Source organism: Cupressus sempervirens, chromosome 3 (genome assembly GCF_028749045.1).
Source record: "Cupressus sempervirens isolate cs-2001-9-10 chromosome 3, ASM2874904v1, whole genome shotgun sequence".
In the NCBI taxonomy this organism is placed as follows: Eukaryota; Viridiplantae; Streptophyta; class Pinopsida; order Cupressales; family Cupressaceae; genus Cupressus; species Cupressus sempervirens.
In genome coordinates, this window is record NC_143120.1 from 986,422,551 (window position 1) to 986,448,313 (window position 25,763).

Consider the following 25,763-nt stretch of genomic DNA (forward strand, 5'->3'; position numbering starts at 1 on the left):
AACTTATTTACTACAGAATTAGAATAATGTTCTGGGTAATCCTTTAGTGAAATTGCAGGTTATAAGGGATTTTAACAATCGATTAATTTCTGAAAAGTGAACTCTCGTCTACTTGTAAATCCACCACTCACTTTCTAACACAACTTATATTACTTGTAGACTAAGAAAAGCGGATAATGACCATTGGAACTTTTCCATATGGCAGCCTGAAAACATTTCATTAATCATAATATAGTGACAGATACTAACTACGTAACCAAATCTACTCCTTGAAACAATTGAAATCAATTTCTTTCGATCCAAATTGAATAAATGCATTGCTTAACAAGACAATTTTACAAATGCAAAGCTCTCCCATCCATATCATAATTAAACTGCATTGAACCACTAATTAAAACGTCTATTGAAATTAAGAAATTGAAGTCAAATTCTCGTACAAAGAGTTTTCCAAAAGCACAAATCGTTGATTGCAACATTCAACAAAATACTAAAACGTATTCTTATGACACCGACCCAAAGCGAAAAAAACCTAGATCTTTAAAATCCCTAATTAAGATGTCAATAGAACAGCCCCACCAGCCTCCTTGATCTTCTTCTCAGCTAGCTTAGAAATAAGCTTGGCCTTGACAACGAGTGGCTGGGAAGGCAGCTCACCCTTTCCGAGAACCTTAAAATAGCCGTGCTGAGTAACATCTAAGAGGGGTACATTATCAGGGGTGGCCTTCGCTTTGATGTGATCAGGGACGAGCGACCAAAGCTTGTCGATATTGACGATGGGGCAAAAGTAGTGATTTTTAAGCTTGTGGAAGTGGCGCATACCAACCTTGCCGAAATAACCAGGGTGGTACTTGTCGAAGAGGATCCTGTGATGGTGCATGCCACCGGCATTTCCCCTGCCTCCCGGATGCTTTCTGTGCTTACCAATACGCCCGTGCCCTGCACTTACATGCCCTCTCTTCTTCCTGTGCTTCTTCAATCGTGTCGTCATCTCTGCTCCGCCTCCTCTGCGTCCTCGCTCAAAGCAAAAGAGCCCTAGTTTAAAACCCTAATTCTCTAGGGCAAATATATTTATAGATTTTTCTTCTTGTAGTGTGTCCGCCTTACGTAAATAAATCATGTTTCCTCTATCAATTTCTAGTCCTTGTATAAGGCAAAGTTTTCACTTTGTCATGCCCCTAAAAGTGCAAAAGAAAGATGTGACTTATGGGATTGGTTGTCTAATAATTTACCTCAAGCTGATTGGATTTTTGGAGGTGATTTTAATATGATTGAGCATCACTTAGATCATAGTTGGTGGTCCAATTGTGTAAAACTCAGCAATGATGAATTTGATAAATGGTTTTTTTTTCAACACTATTAGAGTCATAGATCTAATTAGTAAAAAATACTCAAGTCATTATCAAAATTGGTTTACTTGGATTAATTGCAGGATTGAAGCTGAAAGGAAACTTAGTAGATTAGATAGATTTTACATCTCCCCAAACTTGCAATGTGTTGAAGGTCCCACGGGTATTTTGGTTATTGTAGATTATTCTACCACACTTTCAGATCACTTTTCTATTGTTTCCAACATTACTAAGGGGAATTTGAAGGTGGTTGAATCACAACTGCCATTTAAACTTAACACCTCCCATCTGAAGATTTTGTCCTGCGTTGATGCCTTGGTTGGGTTGTGGAACTCTTTTCCCAAGCCAAAAGAAGGAGAGTCTTATAGAGTGTGGTGACATCTCTAAATGTGTTGAGTTTCTACGTTCATTTGACAGAAGATTAGCATGGCATCGAAAAAGGAAAGAGAAGTCTTTATAGGGAAAACTTGAACTCCAACGAAAATTGTTAAAATTTAATCCAAACAATATAGTTATCTAATCTTCCATAGCTTCCATTGAAACTCAACTTTGTAATTTTGACCACTACAGAGGGCAAGGAGCCAAAATCAGAGCTAGACTACGCTCGTTTAACGAAGGTAATACAAGCTCTAAATACTTCTTTCAGTATTTAAATTATTAGCATAAAAAGGAATTCATTGGACCTATATTCGATGAGGACGGCCAAGTGCATTCTCATCTAGTAGATATCCCAAAAGTATTTCAGAGTTTCTATGAAAAACTTTTCAAGGAAGAGAAACATATGTAGGATGTGCATTTGGTTTTAGAAGATATCCTTGAAGATGTTATCTCGAGGAAGGTGGATCCATATTATGGTCATTATATTGATTGTGACCTTTCTGCTGAGGACTTAGAACATGTTATTTTTTCAATGGCCCGTAACAAGAGTCCTAGGGATGGATTATCAATTGAGTTCTATCAAACCCTACGGGAGCATATTAAGGAAGATTTCTATTATGTATACCTTGAAGCTATCAAGGAAGGATCCTTGGATCCAGAAATTAATAGAGGTTTGATTAAGCTTCTGCCTAAAGGGAAAAATACAAACTTCATATCTAGGGGGTGTCCCATCACATTGTTGAATACGTCTTACAAAATTATTGCAAAAGCTTTGGCGACTAGGATTAAATCAATGACCCAATTGATAGTTAGATCTGAACAAACAGGGTTTCTTGGTGGCAAATTCATTTTGGATAATCTTATGTTAGCATGGGAGGCATGTGAATGGGCCCAACAATCAGGACAAAATGCGTTGTTAGTTAAGTTGGGCTTTGATAAAGCTTATGATAGAATGTGGTGGGACTTTATTATAAGGATGTTGCAGTTGTTGGGGTTTGAACCCAAGATTTGTAGGCATGTTAAGATGTTATTTAGAGATGTTGATGCTCAATTAAGGGTCAATAACTCGTTGTTTGATCCATTTCCTTTATAGCGCTCTATAAGGAAAGGTTGTTCGTTGTCTCTATTCTTGTGTGTTTTAGTTGTCGATGCTCTTGGATATCTTTTGCATAAATACAACCAAATGGGTCTTATTAAGGTCATATCTATTCCCAATAATTCAGTGATAATCAATTCTCATTTTGCTAATGACACCCTATTGTTTATTCAAAACTCTGAATCTGAAATTGAACATGTGATGGAGGTGTTGGATTTGTATTGTTTTGTGTCAGGCTCTCAATTTGCACAACATAAAATAGAGTTCTTGATGATCCAATCTTATCCTATACCTCCTTGGATTCCTAATCAATGGAAGCTTATTAAACATGGATAAATTACCCATTATCTCAATATTCCCTTTAGTTTGGGGGTCACTCCTCGTGACATGTAGAATTGGTTCCTTACTAAATTAAAGAACAAAATTTTTATTTGGGGCAACAAATATCTTTCCTTAGCTAGGAAAATACAGGTGATTAATCAAATCTTTTTAGCATCACATGTGTATTATTCTTCTTTTTGGATGTCATCTACCAAATGTTATGATGATCTTACTAAGCTTATCTACCAATTCTTGTGGGCTAAGTGGGATGGCAAGGCAGGCTTTAGGGTTGCCTCATGACTTTATTATATTCAACCTAAACATAGAGGAGGGTTGGGACTACTGGATCCTAAGATGCAAGGGGTTTGTTTATCTGCCAAATGGATAGTCAGTGTTATTTCAGGTGATGAACCATGGAAGATCCTAGTGCGTAACAAAATTGCACTTGCTGATATGAATAGGAGGTGGCATTCCATGGGCTGGTTGGATAAAATTCTACTTGCTCCTTTTTTTCATATTAGAGGTTTCGTGCCTTTGCAATCCATTTGGCGGGCTTGGCAGCTGGTTTGTAGTTGTTTGGAATGGAGATAAAGCTCCTTACAACATGGTTTTAGCTTTGCCAGTTTTTCAATTTGGTGAAATAGGCTTGTTCAATACCATGGACAACCCTTAGTTGTATGTTTCCCTAAACAAGCTTGGTATCTCTTTAGCAAAGGTATCAAACATTTTGGTGACATTTGGGACTTTAATACTCTTGATTGGGTTGCTTGGACAGATATCAAGGTCTGCTTCAGTCTACTTAATAGGATTGAAGGATTTTTAATTTTTGTCTAGTCACTAGTGCCCTAGGATCCCCTAATGAAGATGTGTACTTCCTTGCAATGTAACATTCTCAAGGATCGGTGGTGGTTGGAGAAATTTCCATTTTCTAGGTTCCCCTTTAAAAAAATCTACCTTCAAATTCTCCCAGCCTTAAAATTGAATCCTTGACTTAACAATAAGTGGAACTACAGGTTTTCAAAGAGGACATGGATCAACTTGAGTTTGCAAATTTGGAAATCCAAAGCAGAGGCAAATGCACAGATTTTGTCTTAGAAAGTTTTACACTAGAAATTACTAGTCGATGATAGATTAAGATTCTTGTCCATGAAAACCAATTCATGCTCATTTTGTCATCAATCTGAAAATTTGAAACATGTCTTTTGGAGCTGTCCTAGAGTAAGAAAGAAATGGAATGTCATATTTCAACGTTTTCCTGATGGAAGGAGGCAATATTTGGGATTGGCCTTCATAAGAATATAGTTTCAGATTCTATGTGGTAATGCATTTTGTTACATATATGGAAAAGTAGATGTCGAGCACTTTTTACTAATCATTGTTTGCATCCAAAAATAGATATTCTAGTGTTTCACTTAGACATGTTGTTTGAATTAGTTTATCTATGTTCACAGGTGAAGATTAAGCGCAAAGATGGAGCAAGATATCAGAGACAGTTGGATGAGATCAAGTATTAGTTTTTATAGTTGCAGGGAGGTGAAATAAAATGCTCCAGGCAGCTTCAACAACTTCTTAGTTTTAGAGTCTAATTGAATTTTTGTAATTGTTGCCACTTGCTTTATGTGACAACTTGTCGGTCTCTAGTTTTTAGGCCTTTTGGCTGATTATTTGTCTCAGCGGGTCAGTTGTTTTAAAGTCTTTCGGTTGCTTACAGTTTTGTTTGTTTAACACTATTAGTTTGCTATGTATATTCTTAACTGTAATCATTTTTTGTATTTTTTTACCAGCTTTCTTCAATAAAAAAAATGTTTTCACTTTCTTGTATGCATTAATTTGGTGAGTCCAAAACATCCAAAATCACAAAGTTTGGAGTCCTTTTATTTCAAAAATAATTTCTTTGTATAAATTTAAATTTTTTAATTGGTCATTGGGAATTTTGTTGATGTTTAGGTGTTTTAAAAAATAAAATAAAAAGAAAAACCAACAACTACTTGAGGATAAATAGAAATTAAATGTATTTATTATTATTTGCTTATACTGACAAGTTAGTGGTTGGGATTTCTTATGGTCCAAGTGTATTCCAGAATGTGTCTAAAATGGTAGGATTTGCAAGCACTTGAGTGAATGTGGAAATATAGAGAATTGAATAGGTTAAACTTTGTTGCCCCTGTTTTGTAATCTAAGTTTTATTTTATTCTTCCTTGATTTCTATTTTGGATTTTCCATCTTTGCAAGAAACATTGTTTTTGTTGTTAGTCATTATAAGGAGTTTTGATTGTTATTTAGCATAAGGATTTTGGTTTCATTTCAGCTTTTTGTAGCTTTTCTTGAATGTAGATTTTTGGTTTCAATCTATAGTAATAATTTAGCAAAGAGTCTGAGTTATAGTTTTTGACAATTTTTGTTCCCTTTTGACTATGTCGAGGTTATGTTGGTGGTCTTTATGTCAATCCCAAACACCTCCAATTGTCACTCATAATTTAAGTAGGACCCATACTCCTTTTAGGGGTATTCGTATACAACAAAGAATGCACGTGTCATCCCATGGAAATTCACTTGTTTGTTTATAATTTGTGTAACTCTAATAGATTACAGTGACCAAATAGATAAGGTAGAGGAATTTTCTAGGTTGTAATATGTAAACCCTGTTCCATATGATCACTGTGGAAACATTTTCCAATATGTTTTATGGTTTAGTTCATTTTAGGTAGTGGAATCTCCCCTAATACCATTTCCAGGGGCAATCACTTGCCCATTTGTGTTCCTTTGAAATTTCACTACGTTTGATCTACTACATGTGCTCTTTTGATATTGGGATCAGATTGTCCACCATAAGAATAGGATTTTGTTGTTATGTCACATATTGTAGGGAAACTAAAAGGTTATTTGTAGGAATAGTGATTGTTCGACCAATAACCATTAAACAAAAAGGAGACAAAAACTTTACCTAAAACTCCACCAGTTATGTCTTCTTTTTCTTTTCCTGTGGGCCATTGGATCACTAGTCCTCGAGGCTAAACTTCAACTTTTTCTCAACATTTGTCTCTCTTTTATCCCTTGGTTTCACACTCAAATTCCTTGACACCAAGACAATCCTTCAGTGAGTATTGACCAATTTTGGTTTATGTACGACTTTGATTCTTGTTCTTGAAGATGCTCCAGATGAGAAATGGTTGCATCGTGTCTTCACATAACCAAGTTGTTTCCAATCTCCATTTTGACCCCAGAGAGTGATATGAGACTCATCCATTTCCAAAATGACCATCATTTTGCCAAACCACTATGGCCTCACACATTCCCTCATCCTTGACTACACTTCCTCTTTGGAACTCAGTTCCAAAGCATAGTTTGTGAAAGTTGAAGTGATGTCAATGTTGGAGCAATAATGGAACTCTGAAGAGAGGTGGTTTATAAGTGGAAATTCTAGGAAGAGAAGTGGAAATTGGTAAGGAAGGCTCAACACTTGTCTAAAGAGGAACATATTCTATCTCTTGAGCAATATTCACTAAAAGGTTTACCATTGGAACTAATAAGATGAGAGATGCTACCCAAGAGGGTAACCCATGTTCATCATTACAAATGAGATTGCTTAAGGATTCTACATATGGTGAGAATGGTATGATGTTCTTGAGATGGCCAATGTTCTAGTTTCTCAAACTCGTGAGTGATATTGTTAACATGGGAAGAATGAACTCTTGATCTTTCACCTTCATCATGAGAAGAGTGAGTACTGAGTAGAGTTATTCTTCGTGATAGGATTGTGATCATGAGGGATCATGTTGATCTCATCAATATTTGTGGGAAAGAAGGAGGGTTCATGATCAAAAGATCCCATGAGTCTATGACTTCTTCCAACCATAATACTACATGTAGGAATCAAAATGATAAAGCTTTTGTGCAAAGATATGAAAGAAAATGAAAGAACTATCAATGCATACAAGATAGATATGGATAAGAAGATTAAAACAAGGTGTAAAGGACAATAAAGCATGCAAATAAATATTACATAATGAAGATCTATCTACCCTATCAAAAGGTAACATAAAATATAAGAGCAATGGGTTCACCAACATGTAACATAAAAAATAGGGACATAATGAGATTGTGTGATAAGGTGTATATTGAACCCCTAATTTTAGGTATACATTAGGGAAAGAGAAAGGGGGACCTTCAAGCATAACCTTCTGAAGGGCCTTGAATTAGACAAACACGACCCTAAATGGATGTAAGAAGTGCCAATACTAAATCCAAATCCTTTCAAACATGTACATACTCAAAGGATATTTTTCCTTTCCCTTTAATTATTATGTATTGAATCCCTCCAACTGTGTTTAATGAGTTGATTCAATGCAAATAGATTAAGTAATTGAAATGAAAGTAGTGTAAAAGCACATATGATGGCTAAGCATGTGAAAAAGGTTAGATCTGATACATAAAGGAAAGTGCTATGAAATGACAAATGAATAATGGAACTCACCTTTAGGAATAATAGAGGTGATGTAGGAGCATCTTGGGTTCTTGAGCAATCTTGCATCAACCAAAATATTTCCAATTCTAATTTGTTGTTTGAGGGACAACCCTTGTTGTTCATGTTCTTTATGTTTTCACAGGTAGTTACTTGATGTAGACCCATCGTGGCCCTTAACCTATGTTCATGGAACTTAATTTCATCTCTCTTAAGAGTTATCCTTCTTCCTTGCTCAAGGTGTGTTCCTTTGTGATGCATCGAGTAACATGTGGTAATTGGCTTCTACGAGGTTCTTATAATTTCGTAGCTTTGTGTTTCCTTAAGGACATCTTCTTGGATTGTGTTCAGACATATCTTTATGTTTTTAGATGTTATTTTGCTTAATTATGTGGTCATTGATTTCCCCTTTGGGGCAGGACCTATATTTTATAATAATTATATCTATTGGGCCAAATTTTGGTCTTAATGGCTATATATTTGAGATCTAATATGGGAGTAGGTAGAATGAGGATACTAAGAAGCAACCAAGAAGTACTATGGATCTAAAAGTTCAAGCTTCTAAGCTTGCTAATTGTAATTCTGAACTTTATGGTTGCAACTAGGTAGGCCTTATGCTAAGCATATTGTAATGAATTGTCCCAATATATTTGCATTGAAATAAAGATATTGTTTGTTCTTCCATCTTTGGGTTGTACTTATATGTGCATCTCTAGAAAGGTGGTTGGTGAGTGCTTCCTTGGAACTAATCTCCAATCATTCTTTGTATCAAGTGGTATCAAAGTGAAGGTCTCCTTCCTTATGAAGTCTTGGGATTGTGGATAAGCCTAGTTGGATTGGTTATAGGGTGACAAACTTGGTTTCTGACCTATAACTTGTAGAGGGTTACAATTCTTGTAGGAAATATTGTCAAAATGGTTTGAGGTAGAGGAAATATAAATACTATTATTATGGACATGTTGAGGCAATTTGCAAGGCTTGAATTTGTTGAGACAACCTAGAGAAGAGGAGTGCATCTTGATGATGTTAGTAATGAAATGGAATCCAATCCTAAGCCTGGAGTGGAACAAGATGGGGAGAGACTCTTGAGAGCTTTGACTAGAGAAAATTCTAGACCCTCTTTGGATCCTTCTAGTTATTGTAGAAAGCATGATACAAAGGCTTTATTTGATTGGATCTCTAAGATGGAAAACTATTTTGATTATGAAGGTACCCATGATGATAGGAAAGTGAGGATATCAACCACTAAATCGAGAGGACGTGCCTTACGTTGGTGGCAACACTTTCAAACTAATAGGCAAAGAAGTGGTAAGGAAAAGATCAAGTCTTGGGTGAAAATGGTTTGTAAGTTGAAGGAGAGATTTATCCCTACTTATTATTAAGTTAATTTGTTAAGGAGAATGTGAAATTTGAGGCAGAAATGAAGTAAAGGATTACACTAAAGAATTCTAAAAGTTGGACATCATATTTGGGCATGTTAATGATGAGGGTGAGAAGGTTGCTAGATATCTTAATGGACTAAGAACTTCAATCCAAGATGAAATTAGTTTTGTGAAGATGGAACGTGTGGAAGAAGCATACATGTATGCCTTCAGAGCTAAAGAAATATTGGAAAAGAAACAAGAACATTAAAAAAAGGACAAGAGGAAGAAGATTTTAGAGAAGTAAAGGCAGATCTTATTGAGAAAGTAGTGGATCTGATAGTGCATCTCAAGAAAAAGGCAAATAAAAGGATAATATTAGAGAAGGAAGATGTAACTACACTAGAGGTAATTTTACTAGTTACTTTAGGAATAACAATAATGGCAAAACAAAGGATAGATCTTGGTTTAAGGGCATTTGTTTTAAATATAGAGAAGAGGGGCATAGAACCCATACATGTACCTTTTTTATCAAAAAGATAAGAAGCAGTAGTAAAAATGCCTTGATTCAAGAAGAAATTATTAATCCATCTAATGAACTTGAAAATGGAAACAACCTAATGATCTAGAGCACTTTGTAGAATGAAGAACCTATTTTGAGGAAAAGTCTTTTCAAAGCTAGATGTGAAATTGTAGGAAAATTTTGCAAGTTAATCATTGATAGTAGTAGTTTAGATAATCTGGCATTGAAAGAATTGGTTTCTAAGTTGTAGTTACAAAGGTTGAAACATCTAAATCCTTATCATATTGCCTAGATCAAGGATGAGCACAAATTACTAGTAAGTGAACAATGCCTTGTGAAATTCAAGATTGGGAATTACTACAATGAAGTATTGTAAAATATTATGCCTATGGATTATTGTCATGTTCTTTTGGCATGATAGACAAGCTTTTTATGATGGTATATTGAATTAATACACTATTTTGGATAACGGACAAAAAAGTAAGACTTATTACCTTTGATAGAAAAGCCCAAGGAAAATCATTGTACCATAGTTAGACATCAATGGAGATTAATGTCACTTGATCTAATTTCTTTCCCCTTTCCAAGTCCATTAAACAAGAGTGCCCTCTTTCCCCTACTCTTTTTGTTATTGTTGCAAATTCCTTATAATATACATTAAGGGATGAATCTATTTTACCAAGGGTCAAAGGGATTACTCCTCCCACCCATGAAGAGCTATCAAACATCCAATCTGTAGATGACACTTCACTATTAATTATGTTTTTAGAGAAAAACATAAAAAATCTTGCTACCAAGATAGATATCTTTTATTTTAATTTGGGAAATAGAGTATTAATGGCCAAATCTATCATGTTAGTTTGGGAAGAATGTCCTCTAAGTTGGTATGATAGATATCATGGGGATAACCTAGTCACCAAGCTAGATATTTGGGAATACCCTTCTCAATATACCCTAACCTTAACTCAACATGGGAATGGGTTAGGAATAAGATTGAAAATAAACTTTCCAAGTGGAACAACAATACCTATTATTACCAGGAAGATTGTAGGTTTGCCAGAAGATTCTATCAACTTATACTATATACTATTACTCTACTTGGTTATTGAATTATTCTCATATTAACCATGTTTAAAAAGTAACCAAAGACTTCCTTTGGTAAGATGGCAAAGGAAACAAGAAGAGACATGTTGGTAGATGGGATTTGTGTCTAATGAGGAAATAGATTGGTGGGTTAGGTCTAAAGGATCTTAGATGGAAGGGTATTGCACTTGTAGTCAAATGGGTAGCTAAATCTACTCAAGAGGGATAACTATGGAAGATTCTAATTAGAAATAACATTAATACGGGTGAACCACATGCTTTGAGAAATTGAAAGGGAGTTTGTATCATTGATCTCCTCTTATGCAAAAAAAAAAAAAATCAAAGTAGAGAGATTCCTAATTTTTGAAGCAATCTGGAAGGGATGGGAACTGGCGAGACATTTGGTTTAAAGGATGGGGTGGTGGATTGAGAGTTCAAGGTCTACAAAGAGAAACCAATTTGGTGGAATATTGAAAGAAATAGAAACCCACTTGTACTCCTTCAAGCATTTTCTGTAAGGCCTTGCTCCAAGATTGGCATAAATAAATTTGGTGGTCTTATTTATGAAGGTAGATTCATAGAGCAACAAAAAGTGATATTCCAATACGACATTCCTTATACTCATAAGAGAGCCTAATGCATTTTATGGGAGGGTTTGGAGACTCTCAAACTTGCTAAAACTTGTGATGAAACCATAGATAGGATACCCCTACTGAGATCGCCTAATGGCTCCCTGTTGTATGCTACTTGTATATGAGCAATGTTAGTATGCTAATAGAAACCAAATTTAAATAAAGCTTCTACAAACAAAACAAAATTCATAAACTTCAAGATAGACTAAGATGAGCTCTCAATTGAGAATATGAGTCATTAATGGACTCTCTCAATAAGAAGCTCTCTTGTTGAGTAGCTTTATCTAAATGGATAGGATGTATGCTCAATATGCTTCCAAAGGCTTCAATGGATGATTGTGGATTTTTGGTGTGGATAGATGGCTTTAGTATGGATTTGGCTCTCAAAATAGCATTATAACTTTACTTCATAGATTGTGTTAAAATGGCTTGGGAGAGGATTCCTTAAATAGGCAAAGGGCTTGAGGGATCAAGGGCTAGGATGCAAGGATGGGAAAAAGCTCATGGAGGGCTTAGATTGCATGAGAAGAGAGCACATGGATTGTGCTTCCTCATATCCAATCAAGGAGTGACACATGTCACATGGTGAGAGGATGGAGGAAAGGGGAAGGATGAGTCAACAAAGGAGGCTCAAGGGATAAAATCTTCATAAAGACCCTCATAATGACTTGTAAGAGCAATAAAAGGGCTTGTAAGAGTCATTTATGACCTAGTGGACTTCATAAAGTTTTATGGTTGAGATATTTTGAGGGTGATGAGAGCAATTTCGACTTGGACTTGATTAGGAAGGTTTTAAGCTTGTTTAGGCTTGTGCAAATGATTAGAGGATGGATTAGGATGGTTTAGGATTAGCTTAGGGATAGGCAAGTGGATGGCATTTAATGAGGGTGGGTGAAGGAGGAGATATTTGTTAACTTTGGCTTGGGTTAGTAAGTCTTAACCCATGTTTAGGGAATGTGACAAGGTTAGGATGGGATTAGGATTAGGTTTAAAGACATCTTCTAGAAGAGTCTAGACTTTGGATGAGGATAAAGACTTTCTAGAATAGTCTAGAATTTCCTAGGATGAGGATGAAGACTTTCTAGAAGAGTCTAGAACTTCTTAGGATGAGGATAAATTAGATTTTTAGGAAATAAATAAAGTTTTATTTATTTCAAGGGTTTGGGTTGAGGAGATATTTATTAAAACTTTTTTAATAAACATGAGGATTAATATTTAATCTTAATTAAATATTTTGAGTTGGGATTAGGGGTAGGAAATGATGGGATTAGCCTTTAATCAAAATTAAAGAAGGATTAGAAGATTTTGGAAGAGGTTAGTGGTCTTAAGGAAATTCGCCAAGTTTTGGGCAAAAAATAAATTTTTTATTTATTTTGGATTTTTTGGTCAATTTATTAATTAAATAATTAATAAATGAGGAAATAATGTTTAAATAAGATTTAAACATTTTTGGGAGGGATTCCTTAATTAAATATTTTAAATTAAGATAAAGAGATTTAATGGCATAAAAATAAATAAATTAATTAATTAATTAATTAATTAATAAATGATGATGTCATCAGGAATTTTTTAGAAAATAAAAATACTTTATTTTCTAAAGGTTTTTAGGTGTCTACACTACTAAGGTCAAATTTGTTTATAACCTACTCTCTAATACCTTTAATATTCTTGACCACCTTAATCTTAAACGGTACACTAGCCTTGATCATCAATCTTGGGGAAAAACCTTGAGTATCATTTTGCTTTTGCCCCTTAGACCTAAAATTCAATGCTTTCTCCAGTGACTACTTCTACACAAACTTCCTTTTTCTAAACTTGATAGAGATCATTTTATTTACTCAGTTTTCCATCTTCCTAATTATGTTTCTCATGTTATTTTTGAATGTCCCTTTTCCAAGGGTGTTTGGGAAACCTTTGGTATTTCTTTGGATAATGAACTCTCTATTATTCATGTCATAACTAGTTTTATTACTGACATCGGTAAAACTTACATCTCATTTTGGTCTATATTTGCTCCTCTTTTGCTTAGATACATCTAAATACTTAGGTATGAGGATATTTTCAAGGGTATACATGAAATTCTTATCAAGTCTCTATGGAGATGCACCTATCATAACATTTCCTCACAAGTTACCTTGAATTTTTAGCTGAAAGAATATCAACTACTCAAAGTTATCAAAGACTGCACCAACACACTTAGAAAATAAGATATCTCATTTGAGCTTAAAACCAAAGATAAAATTGAGTTTGACTTTCGATTGTACATTGTAACAATTATTCAAGTAGATTAAGATGAAGCTGAATAAGGTCTCTCCCACCATCAATACAATTGAACTAGACCCGCACCAAAATATTGAAGTGACATCCAATAATAGTACAGTCTGTCCATGTTTGATAGTTGGTGCCCCACCACCTCCTCCTTCATTTCCATGGGAAACATGGTTTTCAAATTCCTATAATATAATAAAGGAATATTTCCTCTAACTCGAATGGACAGACAATCCCCTTCCATAAAACACATGGTTTATGATTGATGGTTTCATTTGGCCTACTACTCTATACTATTTTTGATATGGCTCTTTGTATGGGTTGATATTGTAGATCTGATTGAGCCACATGTCAAACTTTTTTTTTTGTTGGAACTCAATAAAACTATCAATAGTAGTACTGTGATGTAATATAATGGTTCTCTACTTTATAATTAATAGAAAAATGATTGTTTTCAAAATCAAAGGATGATATTATTAGAGATCAAAAGTGATGTTGTCATACTTTTCCCTCTTGTTTTGTGTCATTCTTTGATGATATTATAAGTATAATGCTATCATGAGAGTCAGTGTGATTGACATAGCAATCTCTCTTAAACAACCTTGGTAGAAGTTTCTTTTACAACCTAGATACTCTTAGTTGTAAATTCAAATCAACATATTCCCAAGCCAACTTAGCTTAATGTTGTTATATCTCATAAGATTTTGTAGAAATTCTTGAATTTATGTAATATGCACATTCAAAAGAAAAATACTCATATGCAATTAATTTTTTTGATAATAAGCCTATTATGCAATGAAATTTATGGAACAATAAAATTCATATCATACTATTTGTTTGCCACCATCTAAACAATTTAATTTGATCTTAGATCCATAATGTCAAATCCATAGCTTTCATATACCCAATCTACTATATAAGATTTTATTGCACTTTGGTCCTATTTATTTATTGCATAGTAGTTCGAAGTGTTGATTACAATTATGTCACATCACTGTTAGCCACTGATATATAAGTCTCACAAGTCCCTTTGTGCCTTTTCTTATCTTTTAAAAAATTAATGAAACTGTTAAAGCAACTTTAGTTCAAACTAGGAAGTCTCAAGATTTTTCATTTCCATATTTAGTCTTAAATTGTAGAACAAGACCTTGCTTTCACTGTCTCTTAACTCCAAGAAAGTATACATTTTAAAATTGTGTATCTTTCTTTTATTTTCCAATATATTATATTTAACCACACATCTAAACTCAACCCATTTACGTAAATTGATATTAAGGTGTTTGATTTATTTTTCATTGCAAGGAGTGTCTTATCTATTATGTCATTATAAAGTTGGATCATGAAAGGTTAATTTGTAAAAGTTGATGACAAAAAGAACTTTATCTAAATGACTAAACATTGTTACATCATGTTAATATTTAATCCAAACAACTTTGCAAACTCTACTATGCATAAATGACTTTAAATTAATTTTATTTCACTAGAACTAAAAACTCCCGCGACTTAAATATAATTTACAAAGAAATAAAACTCTCTTTAAAACAATTGTATCGTACAAAATGCAAAATTTTATTAAATCAAGTAGTGAAAATAATTAGATAAATTTGAAGAGATGTTATTTGCTGACACTAACAACAAAGTGACTGAGTAAAATGTCAGAAACCAAGGGCAACAAAAATACGTTATTCCTCCAACTTTCAAATATGTTGTTATTTTATTGATTTAAAAGTGAAATATGAACTATATTTATGGGCAAACATGGTATATAATTTTATAAGTCTAGTGATAGCTCCAGACATGACATTCAACTATTTAAAAGCTAAAAAAGCCATGCCACATGCAAAATGAACCATTTCCTCATTTTGAGAAGACATTTTCTAAGCACAAGATCTTTTATTGACAAATGTGTCAAACATTGGTGGAGATTATAGAAGGAGAAATTTTAATGGGAGACCCTTGCCAATAGTGGGATGAATGAGGGAAAAGAATCGATACATAACAAGAATGGTGAAGTTGATGAAAGATCAACTCACAACTCCAAGAATCACTATATGCAAACACCTATCTCAAAAAGAGAGGAGCGAGCCATGAATTCACAGATCCACAAAAGATGAAATATTCTTGACATACAAAAAGATATTATAATTGTGTTGAGTAAATAAATGTTACAAAGAGAGATCCATCCTTGTAAAGGATATCAAAACCCTAAAAGGTAACTAGCCTAGGTTGAATGATAATAAATAATAAAAGAATTAATTATTATATGCCTAAAGTTTAGCTTAAGAAAACTAGAGAAAATAAGTGACTTAATAATTAGATTAAAATGTTTTGCTTAATAAGAAAGTGTCTTATTCCTCCAACACCCTTCTTAAGATAATCTCAAGTAGTAGCTAAAAATCCAAAAACTACTAATGAAAGTAAAATTGGGTCCTAATAACAAGAGTTGATGAGGTGCCTAATCATAACCAAATCATTTTAAATAGGAGAAATAGAGAAAACCACATGGGGAGTATCCTAATCCAAAAAAATATGGAAATAATGTCTTAGAATATAGGATTAAAAGGATGCTCATGAAAAAATTCACTGAAGCATGAAGTTGTAAACACTGTAAAATTGTTGAACAAAAGAACCTCCACTATATAGAACATGATCAGGTATAAAAGGATAAGTCTAAAGAGTTGATCAATTCAAGATGAAAGATATATTCATGGCCTCCAAAAATAGGAATGAAAGCATGTCCATATGGTAAATAATCCATCTCGTCTTAAGATGCATATGTATCTAACCACTCCATCTGCTTAGTACATAGGAACAAATACTGAATACATATCTCACTCCATCGAACCAAGAAAGAATTAGAACCAACATAACCACCCTATAATATTGAGAGGTAAGACATGTACATTGAAATTGAATGCATAATCTCCTACAGAAAGAAGAACCATGAAAATGGAGAGTGTAGAAGAAGTACAAGCACCTATAAAGGCATCTGTCATGGAAGGAACAATCACTTGACAAAGGAAGATAGAAAAAATGGCCAACATGAGACCTCCCAAGGCACTTTATAATGTAGTGCAAGTACAAAAAGATACAAAGATGTGCAAGATCTCAAAATGCAATAGAGTGACACTTTATCTTAGTGCATTTACATAAACATGTTATAAAAGATGTCAACAAAGATTAGAAGAGACACAAGGTTGGTACTATAAAAAGTACAACCCAAGATGAGTCATCCTAAGCAACAAAAATGATCTTCAGAATTTAAACAACTAAGATGGATCTACTAGAGTGCGGAAAAGAAAAGAACTAAATAGAGTGTACCTAGAATGGAATCTAGAAAAATAACTATCATCTATGGAAAGAGTAAGTTTTCCAATAATATAAAGCTTTCGTAAATCAGAGATCAAATGCTTAAGATATGTCTCCTAGAGTGCAAAAATGAACCCATAACTTTGACAACAAAAAAAGACCTCGAGAAAACAATTCAATAAATCAAACCTACACCAATGTGTGAGCTTAGAACTAGCTTTTTGATGATATCTTATTTTTGAAAAATGGAGTTTGTATGAGAAAATTGCAACCAAACAACCACAAGTAGGTCAAAAGGGGCCGAAGGGCATGAAAGTGCTCATGTAGTGATGATGTCAGCACATCCCCACACTAAATTGATGATTTTAAGGCCATCACATGCAAAAAACTACATGTTGATGTGTCACTAATGTGATACTACTGACTGGTCCTCTAATGGCGTGATACTATTGGTGTGACTGATGACATGTCATGTTGACTAGGTGTTGAAGTGGCATTGACATAGGCGATGATGTAGGTGATGACTCGTGTGTTGACATACACTGATATGTGCTAATGTACCTATGCTAACATATGATAATGTACCTATGTTGACATATAGTACTCTTGTCCTCAAAAAGTACTTTTTGAAAAAAAATCAAACATGCACTTTTCAAAGTGTTTTTTTTCAAACTTTGTTTTTTCTAAAATATGAGTTTCTTTTTTTTTCTTCAAAAAAGTGATTGTTTTTTGTGTTTTTTTTTTTTGCATTAAAAACTAAATCAATGCCTTAAGAAGTGTGCCCATTTTGGATGCAATTTTTTTGCCTCAAATTACAATTGTATCCAAATTGGACAAATTTTATATGAAAATAAGGGTTTTTGGGTGCTACAAACCCAACAATGAGGTCCATTTGGGCTGAAAGTGCACCAAACAAATTTTTTCCATATCCAATAAAAAACTTTAAGAAAAAACATAGATCTGAAAACTAAGGCGAAACCTCTCATGAAGAGAACAGGGGCATGAAAGTTTAAAGCTTTGACATCATGTTGAACTTGATGAAAGCTCAAATCATAGCTCTAAGAATCACTACATGCAAACACATATCACAAAAAGAGAGGAGAAAAGCTATGGGGGTTGGAATTCATAGATCCATAGAAGATGAACTATTCTTGATATGCAAAAATGAGATTGAAATTGTATTGAATGAATGAATTTTACAACGAGAGGTCCATGCTTATAAAGGAGATCAAAACCCTAAAAGGTAACCAACCTAGGTTGCATGATAATAATTAATAAAACAATGAATTATTATATGCCTAAAGTTTAGCTTAAGCAAAATAGAGATAATAAATGACTTAATGGTTAATTCAAAATGATTAAATTATTAAGAAACACCTTATTACTCTAACAAAGAATCGTCTACAAAATATTTAGACTCAAATTATTGTTCTCTATGAGCTTTCCCTCTAAACAAATGAATGAATGAAAGTTGGCAATCTAGGACATTGTGAGTTATGCTTTTGTTTATGGATTTAACTGCATGAAACAATTTTCACATCAACATTTGAGAGCACAATTTATGAGACAAATAAAAGAATACAAATATGTTGTAGTCATGCAACATAATGCTCCATCATCTCCAATATGAAAACAATGGCCAATGACTTTTTAAACCATTTTTTGTTAAGGATACAAGATATTTTGATGAATTTGCATGTTCAAAATATTTTGGGAACTATAAGGGAATTATCTATTTTCCTAGGAGTGTGAAACCCCTATAGTCTGATGTGTGATTAAGCCTCTAAAAATCCCACTAAATGAATATTACTTGACTAAGATAATCGACTTGGGAATATCCATATTGATTAGTGTACAATAAGCAAGAATGTTTACCATACTTCAACATGATATCTTCATAATAGATTGGACTATAGTTGACATCACTTACAACTAATATGACCAATAAAAAATAGGGAGAATTTATAATTACGATGGTTTTAATTGTCGTGTAGTGTGTTTGTAACTTGTTGAGTTGTTGACCTTTGAAGTGAGTCAATCCACTCAAGATAGGGAACTTCTTTGGCATAAAAATAATATTAAAAATATTTCAGTTTTAGTTTTAGTTTACTTTTATTTTTGTTTACTAACATTTTTCCATTCATATGTGTCAGATTACCTCTGTTGGATTAATGTTTGCAACATTAATTTTCTCTCTTGGTGTGCTAGGGGTATATGGATGGCCTAAACCTTACATTAGTCTTACTTACTACTAAGTTCGGGCTCATGGAGGGACAAACTAGGATGAGACTAATCCTATGTGGATGTACAAAATTGCCCATAAACAACGTTCATTGGGTAAATTTGATATTTAGAGTCACACAAGATCGATGAGGGTCAACATGATTTTAACTTTTGTTGAATCATTTTATAATATTAACTTTTCAACATCATTTAGAAACAAACTATTGAAAGTAGTCAACAAATTCAATTAAATATTTTATGTGATATAATCTTAATAATACTATCAAATTAAATATTCTAGCAACCATATTCTAAATCAACTACCATATCACATATCTTATGGTCAAAACAATATGCAAAGAGGCTCTTGTTTCTCAAGAATTAATATAATGTGGATCTTTTGAGATGCATTTATACTTTTAATTTTTGAAATATTTTTTCTTATATTTATAGTATTAAGCGTAAGCATCTTATGACAAAATAAACTAAATGCAATACATATGATTCTTTATAATGATATCTTGCTTAACACCATAAAAGAAGAGGCCTGGATAGAATTAGTAAAATAGATGTCTTTCATTTTTTGATTGTAACTGAAAATATCTAATAAGGAGAAAGTATGCATGACATTAGTTCTCGTTGATACTGAATCTTAGTTAAAGGTTATGATCAAAGTATTAAAATTTTATGCAACATAGCTATGTTAGTAGAATGCAAAACAATTTCTTTCTACTTATGTTTGTTAAGCTTAAGCCTCAAATAATTCAAATCTTCATCTTCTCATTTGTTTCTATAACACAAAATTAATTTGTGATATAGAATGTTCAATCTTATATTTTTACAAAAGATATTTTTATTCTAACATTTTAATGTCTTTATTGCTATTTTATGACTTTTATTAAACCTATTTTTTAAATTTCTATAATGAAAAAATATAAAAATATGCAAATTTTATATAAATCAGTATTCTTTTATTTATTAAATTAAGTCACATTATAAAATAAGAGTGTAGATTTAGTGGCGCTTTTGACTAAACTAGGAGATTTTTATTCTATATTTAAAATGGTAAACATTAATACTTATTTAAACTTTGAAGTATATACATACTCATTTAAAATTTAAAATTATATTATAATATGATATGAAACATAATACCAATAATTATCATATAACTATTCATGTTTATAATCATTTGTTATATTTATAGTTATCAACAATTTGAACCTAATAAGGTTTTAAAGGTCTCAAAAATCTTGAATGTATTTTTTAAAGGCTCTTTACTTTTAAGAAAAATAGTAGCAAGAGCATTGTTCATTTGAACTAATTAGTTTCGTTAGTTAGAAATCTACTGATTCTTGACAAAAATAATATTTTAATATAGAATTACAATTAACATTTTAACTTAAAATTATATTATAATATGATATGAACAACCCAAATAAAATAAAATGTAAGGAGAAAAATATTTTTAGAATCATTTGTCAAATTTTAAGTAAAAGATAAACATTCATACAAAATTAATAATAATATTAATAAATAATAATCAAATTAAACACATTGATAAATTACACATTGTTCATGATGAATTTGTTATCAGAAGTTTGGTAACACATTGGCTATTTGATAAAGCACTTTATGCCCTTCCATTTACACAAATGTACTATTCTTGCATAAAATTTCAAAGAAATGTGATTTGTGGTATACCCTAGGTGCAAATTTGGGCACAAAATGAATTTGGTTAAAGGGCTTGGAAGCTTTGGAGCTATGCACACGATAAGTATAAGTCTGATTTAAATAGTTTATTTCCAATATGTTACCTTCTTGTTTGCGTAATAGAATTTTAGGCATAGGCATCTATCGATACATTTATAGCTGATAGGCTTTCCCATTAGGATTGCTTGCAATCGGCATTTGTCTCATGCCAGAAATATTACTACCGGCAAATGGTATTAGGCAGCATCAACAACTTTACAAGTGATGAGATATGAGAGTGTCGATTGATTTACAAAATGTTGACACTACAAACTAGGCACATTAAATATGCTTCTCACGTATGTGTATCAATGGATGGCAACATCAGTAGATCTGCAAATAATGGAAAATTTGTTCTCGGGGCCTCCGTATTTATTTGTCCATGGCTACCCCACGATGAAACGAGTCGCCATGGCTACCCCATGATGAAATGAGTCAGTAGATTTTTGAGAAAACTACGTATAATCTGCACCATTTATTTTACTGTGAGATATAGTTGGATTGGTTATTCAATCTGTCTAATCTATCAAGTGAGATATAACTGGATTTTATGTTGCATCTCACACGAAGATTTCAATTTAGCCTAAAATATAATCACACAATTGAGCAAACTTTAATGTGGAGATTTTGACATCATTTGGATCTAGAAGTGGATTTTGTCACAACACAATTTAGTTTGAAATATAATCTATTTATAATCTTGTTTTTATGAGTTGGTGTGATAGCTCGCTACTATCATTTATGAGAGTTAATACTATACTCAAGTGTTAGCATTGCCTTGATTTGACAGGTTCTTTTTTGGGCTGCATATGGGGTCTTTAAATAGTGAACCATTTTTCTCAATATTCCAGTATCCACAATCAAATTCCAGTCTCCATAATCAAGCAAGGGTTATTGCAGAAGACTTATGTGAGAATTTGTAGCTTCAGGTTCACGTTTACAATTTTCTATTGCAATTTTATGTTTATGTCAATTTTTTAGATGAAACATGATCTATGGTGATAAATACTTTTTTGGAAATAGCCGTCACTTCATATTAGACATGGCTGATGCTTGTGCTTGTAAGAATTAAACGTAGTGTTTACGTCAATTGTCTTCTTTTTGTGCACAAATATGATCATTGATCAACTTTCATGGAGGACTTAAAGGAATTAGAGAATAATTTTTGCACATGAGATTGAGTTTCTTTTTCTGTATTATTATGACATTCAGTAGAATTATTTTAATTCCTCCCTCTTGCAATTTCAGACTAGCTTAGTGATGCATGATGCTCCTCAAGTATTAATGGAATTTTTATGAAGCATTTTGTCATCTCTCTATCTCCATCTTGTTGCATTTTTGGTTGTGAGTTGGTACGGGTGGTGTTGGCCCGTCATCAGTGGTATCAGAGCAGGAATTCTTGAGTGTGCGGACAGATCGCCGAACGTGAGGCAGTTTGCACCAGGACCTTGAGTGGGTGAAGTTTGTCAAGAAGTTCTTTATTGTGTAGACAGATTGCCGACTGTGAGGCAGTTTGCACAAGGTTCTTGTGTTGCATGAGATTTGTCTTCTAAAGACTTGATTATGGAGAAGAGAAAGAAGAAGATGACTTTTGTGATTGGATGGATTCTGAGGATTCCTCGACTTGAGAAATTTAGAGCAAGAAATCAACAATCATTGCTAGTTGATTTGCAGAAGCAAGTGAATGAATTAGAAGCTGAGTTGCGGAAACAAAGAGCATGTCACCAGAAAAGGGATGTTGATAATTCCTTGGATGTGGAAAAGAAAGATGATCCAGTGGAAGAGCAAGCTGATGAAGAGGAAATTATTTGTGAACCTAAAGTTGAAGAAGATGAAAGAGAAGAGGAAGAGCATAAAGATGACAAGATTTACGAACCTGAAATAGATCAAGATGATGTGAAGATTGTAGCAATGGAGGAAGAATATAGTGCCTTCGTTGGAGATCAAGCAAGTGGAGTAGTTACGTGCATTGTTGATAACATGAAAGAAGCAAGCAAAGATGAATATGTTAAAGAGGTAAATTCTTATGCATTATATGATGCTGAATTTGAGATGAGTTTAAAAGAAATTGATGATTTTTTGCATGAGGATCTTGTTAGTCATGTGTGGTATGCAAAGGAAGATTGGTATGGTGTTGCTGGATTTATTACAGGTGTGATTAATTCAACAAGATTGAATGAGGATGAGAGTTATACTTGGATAGAGTTCATTGCAGAAGAGAGATTTCAGCAGCAAACAGGTGTTCCAGCTAGGTGTTGGAAAAGAAGAAAGAAGGAAATATACTGGCATCGGATACTTGTTCCAACTATGTGTTGGAGAAAGAGAAAAAAAAAAAAAATGTCAACAGTGCCTGCTTCATTTTGTGAATCCATATTCACAAAATTTTTCCTACCATGGGAGTCGGATGCAGGAGCATCATGCATCAGCAAAAAATAAAATGTGGAAGATTTGTATGTTGGTTTTCTTGTCCCTATTGAGGTAGAAGCTTGTGGTGAAGATGAAGATGGTTCTATATCTTTCTTTTGACATCAAAGTGTGGGACACACTTTTCTATCTACCAGGGGAGTCTGATGCAGGAGCATCTTGCATGGGAAAATTAAATTATTAGAAAAAAAAAAAAGAGAAAAAAAAAGGGAAAAAAAAAAAAAAAAAAATTTGTGGAGGAGAGAGAAAGTGACGAAAATGGAAGGAAAATAATTAAAAATAGAAAATAGGAAAAGTGGAGAAAAGAGGAATCTCTATTTTCAAGGTGCATGGGTGGCATAAATAGAAAATAATAAAAATAGTTGTCATTCCATTAATCGAGGTGTGTAGGTGGCAAGTTCCTTAAATCATGCATTTAATATTTGTTGGGTGCTTAGTTGTATTTGGGTGGGAATTTAATATTTATTTAAAGGTAGTTGTATTTACCTTTTATCCCACATTGCTTGTGTTTGTAATGTCTTGGGTTAGAAGTGCCTATTTAAGAAAGGCTTATAATCGTTTGTAATCAAGTTCAAGAAATGGAAGCTCTTCTAATGGAAGTTCAAGAAGTAGAAGTTCTTCAAGTGTAAGCTCTTGTAGTAAAGCTCTTTGTATGTAATCTCTTCTAATAAATTTCAAGTATTAATGGAATTTTTATGAAGCATTTTGTCATCTCTCTATCTCCATCTTGTTGCATTTTTGGTTGTGAGTTGGTACGGGTGGTGTTGGCCCGTCATCACTTAGTGATGCAAGAGCATCTTGCATTGGAAAATTATTGGAAAAAAAAAAAAAAAAAAAATTCTGGAGGAGAGAGAAAAGTGACGAAAATTAGAGGAGAAATAATTAAAAAGGGAAAAAGGAGAAAAAAAGAAGAAGAGGAATTTCTATTTTTGAGGTGCATAGGTGGCATAAAATAGAAAAATAAGAAAAATAGTTGTCATTCCATTAATCGAGGCGTGTAGGTGGAAATTCTAGAAGGTTTTGGATAAATCATGTATTTAATATTTGTTGGGTGCTTAGTTGTATTTGGGTGGGAATTTAATATTTATTTAAAGATAGTTGTATTTACCTTTTATCCCACATTGGTTGTGTTTGTAATGTCTTGGGTTAGAAGTGCCTATTTAAGCAAGGCTTATTATCATTTGCAATCAAGCTCGAGGAGTAGAAACTTGAGAAGTAGAAGTTGTGGAAGGAGAAGCTCAAGGAGAAGCTTGATATCATCTTGTGGGTGTTGTAAGGATCTTCAAGTATAATAAAATTTCTTGTGAAGCATTTTTTTGGTCTCCATATTGTTGCTTTCTTGATTGTGAGTGAGTAAGGGTGGTGTGGCCCTTTGTCAATGGTATCAAAGCATACCTTTGTCAGTGGTATCAGAGCGTATCTACATCAGTGGTATTAGAGCAGGAGATCCTGAGTGTACAAGCAGATCGCCGAAGTGTGAGGCAGTTTGTACCAGGACCTTGGTTGGGTGAAGTTTATTAGAGCAGGAGTTCCTGAGTGTACATGCAGATCACCGAAGTGTGAGGCAGTTTGTACTAGGACCTTGGTTGGGTGAAGTTTATCAGAGCAGGAGTTCCTGAGCGTGTAAACAGATCGCCAAAGCTAAGGCAGTTTGCACTAGGACCTTGGGAGGACATGCAGATTGATCGACTGATGTGAAGATGGAAGACTAAACTTGTTGAGGCATGATCGTAGAGAGCTTGTAGATTGCAAATTTGTGGTCTAGACTTGTGATGTGGTTCCTGATTGTTCGTGCGAGGTGGCAGGTTGCGATCTGACTTGCAAACAATTTGGTTGTCACAAGGAGCGTGGGAAGGATTTGTTGCAGAGGGTTTACGAAGATCTTGGGAGATGGCTCCAAGAGGATTGGACCCTAAGATGATTGCAAAAATCCATGATATAGTGGAGAGGAATTTTTCTAAGATGATTTCTCGGTTGGATGCTAGATTGGTTGATCAAGCTAAGAAGGTCAAGGTGGAAGAGGGTGGTTTTGCTGATCAGTTTGTGGAGCCTGATGCAGAACTTGCAGAGCAACTAGAGGTTGTTGTTGAAGATATTCTTAATGTTGTTGATGTTGGCACAGAGGTTAGTTTTCATGATCAAATGGTCGAGACTGACATGGAGATTGTGGAGCACTCGATCATGGATGATCTAGTTGATGTTGGTGGTGACTTGCATGTTGCAGAACACTTGGTCGTGGATGATCTAGTTGTTGGAGGTGAGTTATGTATTGCAGAGCATCTTGTTGTGAGCAATGAGGTTGTTGGTGTTGAGAGTTTGGCATGTGTTGATGGAAATCTACATGTGGCTACTGATGTGGAGCTTGTTATTGCTGGTATGGATTTACTAGTTGCTGATGTGGATGAGAGTTTTCTGTTGAAGCATTATGTTCAGTTTGTTCTTGGGAATGAGCATGATTGGATGGTTGAGATGCTGGTGTGGAGGATTTGCATGGTGGTTTTGTTGTCCCTGTTGAGGTGGAAGCCTTTGGTGAAGATGAAGATGGTGGTAGATCTTTCTTTTTGGCATCAAAGTGTGGGATACAC

The 25,763-nt window shown here is 33.8% G+C and overlaps 1 pseudogene across 1 annotated transcript; it reads right to left on the reverse strand.

The window, feature by feature from the left end:
• Positions 1-379: 379 nt before the first annotated feature.
• LOC149570062 (large ribosomal subunit protein uL15x pseudogene) lies at positions 380-1,122 on the reverse strand (annotated as a pseudogene). The gene has a single exon (XR_016362887.1). The product of XR_016362887.1 is annotated as a large ribosomal subunit protein uL15x pseudogene (transcript).
• Between the last annotated feature and the right edge of the window lie 24,641 nt (positions 1,123-25,763).